The following is a 6,142-nucleotide window of genomic DNA, read 5'->3' on the forward strand; positions in this document are numbered from 1 at the left end:
GTGGTGGTGGGAGGAGGTGGTGGTTGTTATATATATATATATATAGGTGGTTATTAGGTTGGTTTTAAATTAAATTAGGTTAAGAGTAGGTTAGTCACTTCAACGTTTTAGGACACCCCTTATCACTATAGGTGTATGTACACCTTTCATCATCCACCACGTGTACATAAAGAGACACGTGGAAGGCATGCAAATCGAGACATAAAAACATGATAGCAAGCATCTCATCAGAAGATGCCATCGGTCAGCAGATCTGACGGTCAGGGACAGATGATCACAGAGGTATGATGGCTCAGAGGAGCACCAGATAATACCCCTTGGGTGTTAATACACCCAATCCCGAGGATCCCAGATCAACGGCCGAGAGGAAGTTTGGCTGACACAGATGTGACCAGAAAAAGAGACACTTGTCTGAACGAGCAGACATCCATCTACCCGCATTAAATACCAAAGACATATACACGTGTCAATCAGCTCGTGGAAGAGGCGAGGATAACCCTTCGTATTCAAGCTCAGGCCGTGGCATATGCCGAAGACCTATGCGTAGTAGGCACAAAGCACAAGAAGATAAGATTACAACGGCACCTCAGAAATGGGGCCCACGTTCCAACCCTATAAATACCCCTTTCCACTAAGAGAAAAGGGGTCGACGATTTCGGAGAGCAATTATAGGAGAATATAGGAGAGAGAAATAGGAAGAGTAAGTAATCCCCCTACCTCCGCAGACATATGTATATTCTAAAGTCATTCGACTATCTTTGTAACCATTCAGTACATAGTGAAACACCAACCCCGTGGATGTAGGCCTTAGTGCCGAATCACGTAAATCTGTCTTATTTACATTTCAGCACCTTACATTCAGTGTTAAACTTCATATGCTTTATATTTATACTTGATTCTTGGTTTATTCCTTCATACGAACATTATTTATGATAATATTCGACTAGACAATGACAAGCCCGAAGGCTTCGAGTCGATGAATCGATATAATCATCCCCGTTACGCAAACGACGTACAATTCTAGAATTAAGATGTATGCGAATATTGTTTGTGAACACGTGGATGGCTTCGTGATTTATGTGTTCACAATCTGGAGCTAGAATTAGGGACTTTGTCCCGGTAAAAGATTTATCTTATCCTGTGATTTCACCTTAAACGCGCATTATGGTTGTGCCCTATTCTGGGTTCAGCGTGCTTTCAAAACCTTTTTTAGTCTGGGTTCAGCGTGCTTTCAAAACCTTTTTTATTCTGGGTTCATGGTCTTCATTTTCACAAACACCATTTCAAAGCAGACAAACCCACGGCTATCTAACACAGATTTTCACGTGAGGCGTTTTCCTTTTAAAACTAAGACTTAATAATCCATATTCATGAGTTCTCGCGACGGATCTGCCTTTTCAAGAGTTTTCTTTTTCAAAAGTAGTCTGAAAACAAGGTCCATGATTGTTTATCAGAGGATTTGTATTGCAAAAACTAGACCGATGAAGTCTTTACATTTCTCTTTTGTTAAGGCACTTGGGCAGCTAATTTCCTTCTATTCCAATAGTCTTGCGGATACGAATGGCGCTAACCCGATCCTCGTGGATATCTTTGGTTCTCTTTATTTATTCCCCTATGCAGAAAAAGATTAAAAATGGAAAAGATACTAGAGGCAGGAAAAACCAAAGCCTCATCAAAGGAGACACCGAGGGTTACCTCGGTCGTGACCCGAAGCAAGCAGAAAGGAGACAAAGCTAAAAAAACTACTCAGAGGCAGGATGCTGCGGAGATCACCTCACCTACGAACACTAACTCCATTGCATCCGCGGCTCTCAAAGTAGCAGCCACGAAGACTATTGCGGCCCTCCAGGCTACAGAAGCTAATAAGACTTTGGTTTCAAATCAAATCCATCAACAAAAAGAGGGGATGGCAGAATCTATGACACATCAGCCCGCACATCCACCAATCTTCGGAATGCCGTCAACCAACGGTCAGAATCAAACCATACCAGTGGTTTTAGTACCGCGGGTGGAAGCTCAACCGAGGGGACCAAACTTGGAGATACCAACGATTGAAGCTGATCCTCGGCCACCCTTAATACACACAGTAAACGAAGGGGGAACTATGGCCGTAGGGGTACAAGCCGGAACTCCCAATCAGGGATCAAACCAGTCCCACCGACTGATGGTAGAGCTCGAAGAATTGAAAAAGAGCCAGCAGGTCTACGCAGATGTCGTAGCTCTTCTGGCCAGGGAGAACCAAGACTTGAAAGATAGAATTGCCCAAAGCACGAAGACTAGCCAACAACTGGACGAAGCAAATTCTAAAGCACCAGAGCCTAATCGAGACCGAAGAATCATCCTAGCAAACGCCGCCAGGGTAAGCAATGCATCCGATCCGGAATATGCCGCCGAAGATTTAGACTATTATGACAGCGAAGTTCGAAGAAAAAAACGCTCAACTGATCATGAGAACGTGGGATATTACCGCGCAATGGAGGAGTTGCGTGATGAGCTGATGGCCGAGATCAGGCAGTTAAAAGCCAGACAAGGCGGAGGAAGGCTTGAAGAGGTAATGAAAGAAGCTAACTCCACGCCCCTAACTCATCGCCTGGAAAATACCCCCGTTCCGTTAAGTGCCCTGTCCCAACTTTTGAATGATACGACGGATCCAGTGATCCCGCGGCACATATCCGGTATTATAATCGTATCTTAGCCTGATTGAGTCAAAACGATGCCGTCCTCTGTACATATTTCCCATCAAGTCTGAAGGGATCGGCTTTGTCTTGGTTTGACAACCTGCCACCTGATTCCATCAACTCCTACGATCAACTCGCAGAAAAATTCTTGAGGACATACATGTACAACAAAGCTGTCAACACTGGAATGGATAAACTTTTTTCTCTGGCAATTGGCTACAAGGAGAACACGAGGGAATACACCAACAGATGGCACAAGATCTTCCAAGCCATAGGGAGTGTGGATCCCGTAGTAAGTATCAAATGCTACAAGTGGGGATTAGACCAAATGAGTCCATTATTTGTTGAGATTCACGGAAGCGTACCTAAGACAGAAGGAGATCTTCGAATAATTATTGAGAAGTACGCTCGTCTTGAAGAAATCCAGCGTGAGAACCCGAGGGTACAAACGTAGAGGTCTCACCGTACCAATTCCGCAGAACAAACCAGCGGGGCCAAAAGAAATAGCTCAGTGGAACGGCCTCATGAAGATAGGAAGGAACGAAGAGATGAACGACGAAAGGACGATCGAAAATTCGAAGATCAGGTTTACACGAAGCTCAATGCTAGCTACGCTCGGATCTTGCGAGAAATCAAAGGAAGGGAAAATTTGGAGTGGTCGTGGTCTAAGGGAAAACAACCCCCAAGAACCGAGAAGTCTAAAGATTACTGTGAGTATCATTGCTTCAATGGACACCAGACCGAGAAATGCAAAAACCTCAAAATAATGATCCAAAAATTGATTGATGCTGGAGAACTCAAGTAATACATACGAAAGGAGGTCGCCGAGGACAGATCCAAACAGACCAAGCAAGTCCAACTTCCAGAGGGAAACCGCACAGTCAACACCATCTCGTGTTCCGAAGCCGCAGGGCCCTCACTTACAGCACAGATAGGAAAGAGGCTACGGAAGAAATTCGAAGACCACTGCGATATATATAAGATTGATGGCGGAGAGGTGGACGAGCACGAAGAGTGTATGGACGCACCTATCATCTTCGATACTGAAGATATCGAAGAAGATATGGAAGACCATAACGATCCCTTGGTCCTCACACTACCAGTGGCCGGATGTAACCTCAAAAAGATCCTCATCGACGGGGGAAGCTCAGTGAACGTTCTATTCTACGATGCCTTCAAACGAATGAAGCTCCATGATGAACATCTAATGACCTCTTATTACACCATCTATGGGTTCAACGGAGCGCCCACAAAGCCATTGGGAGACATCGTGTTGCAGGTGAACGCCGGGCCCATGAAAATAGAAACACGATTCAGCGTGGTTGACGCCCCATCCCCCCATAACGCCATTATTGGACGAAAGTGGGTACATAAACTCAAGGGAGTGGAAGCAACTTACTACCAATATCTCAGGTTCCCTACACCCGAGGGAGTGATGGAAATCAAGGGAGATCGGGTCTCTGTAAAAGAGTACCAGACCACTCAGAATCGTATCAACAACGAACAGAAAGAGCAGCGAAAAACCCAAAGGATCAAAAATAAAGAAGCTGCGAAAGAAAAGGCCATAGATCTGTTCCTCAAGGAAACCACAAGGAAGGGCTTGACAAAGGATGATAATGTCTTAACACAGAGGAAAGTACTTCAGCAGTCAACGAAGGACAGAAACATACCAAATAGCAATTAAAGAACGTCTCAGTCCTTGGGGACCCGAAGCCGGTGTTCACACCAGTGGTGCCCGTAAAAGAAATCAACATAGGAACGGAAGAAAACCCGAAGATGATCAAAGTAGGGACCATAATGGACGAAAGAAGAGAAGATTCCTTAACCAAATTACTTAAAGAATACGCATATGTATTCGCCTGGAAGTTAGGATACATGCCGGGGATTGATCCGAAAATAATCCAACACGAGCTGCGCATCAAACCAGGCACGCCACCTTTCAGGCAGAAAATAAGAAAAGTTGCACCAGAGTATCATAAGGCAGTAGAAAAAGAACTTCGGAAACTACTAGAAGCAGGCTTCATCAAGGAAGTCAAATACCCTACATGGATCTCCAACATGGTCGTCGTTCCTAAGAAAATGGAGGGGTTAGGATATGCATCGAGTTTACTAACCTCAACAAGGCATGTCCAAAGGACAGCTATCCCCTGCCAAGCATAGATCAGCTGGTTGAAGCAGTGGAAGGATACGAAGAGCTGTCATTCATGGACGGATATTCTGGTTACAACCAAGTAGCCCTGGAAGAAGAATATCAACTACACACAGCATTTTACACCCCGCATGGCCTTTATTGCTACACTAGAATGTCCTTTGGACTTCGAAACACAGGGGCAACGTACCAAAGAATGGTCGATGCTATCTTCAGGCCATGGATTGGTAGTACCCTAGAAGTCTACGTTGATGACATGCTCGTCAAAAGTATGCTGCGCAAAGATCACCACTGGGACCTGAGAGATATTTTCGAAGCAATGAGGAAACATCACATGAAAGTAAATCCAGAAAAATGCACTTTCGGTGTCACCTCAGGGAAATTCCTAGGATATCTGGTACAAAAAGGGGTATTGAGGTAGACCCCGCGAAGATTCAGGCCATAGTGTAAATGCCATCTTCGAAGAATTTAAAAGAAGTGCAAAATCTCAATGGGTCCTTAGCAGCCTTGGGCAGATTTATTGCCCGATCCTCGGACAAATGCAAACATTTTTTCAATATTCTCAAAAAAGGGAGTAAGTTTGAATGGACCGCAGAATGCGAAGAAGCCTTCCAAAGAATCAAGGAATACCTGGCTTCAATTCCAATCCTGCAGAAGTCTGATCCTGATGAGGTTTTGGCATTGTACATAGCAGCGACAGAAGACGCAGTTAGCGCAGTGTTGGTCAAAACCAATACGAAGATAGAACATCCTATCTATTATGTCAGTAAGACCCTCAATTCTGCGGAAAGGAATTACACGAAGATCGAACAACTCATCCTGGCATTGGTATGGGCTACTCAAAAGCTGAGAACCTATTTCCTAACTCACTTCATCCGCGTCCTATGCAAAGCACCACTGGAAGCAGTCCTAAAAAGCGCGGTAAAAGTAGGTAGAATAGCCAAGTGGAACACCCACCTGGACCAATTCAACATCATTCATGAAATTCAACATTCCCAAAAATCCCAAGTTTTGGAGGATTTCTTAACAGACCTCCCCCTGGACAACGATGAAGAGATTAGGGGAATACCAGAAGCCGACGAAGAAAGCAAGGATCCAGTTGTTGTCCTCGAACCCGCGAGTCAAAGACAATGGGAAGTCTTCGTTGATGGTTCCAAAAATAATGAAGGGGCAGGAATAGGCATTATCATCACCACCCCAACTGGAGAAAGGATCGTACAGGCACTCAGGTTAGAATTCAAAGAGCATACTAATAACATCGTCGAATACGAGGCATTCATACATGCCCTTCGCTTAATAATAGAGATGGGGGTAA

The sequence above is a fragment of the Papaver somniferum genome, chromosome 5 (genome assembly GCF_003573695.1).
Source record: "Papaver somniferum cultivar HN1 chromosome 5, ASM357369v1, whole genome shotgun sequence".
Lineage (NCBI taxonomy): Eukaryota > Viridiplantae > Streptophyta > Magnoliopsida > Ranunculales > Papaveraceae > Papaver > Papaver somniferum.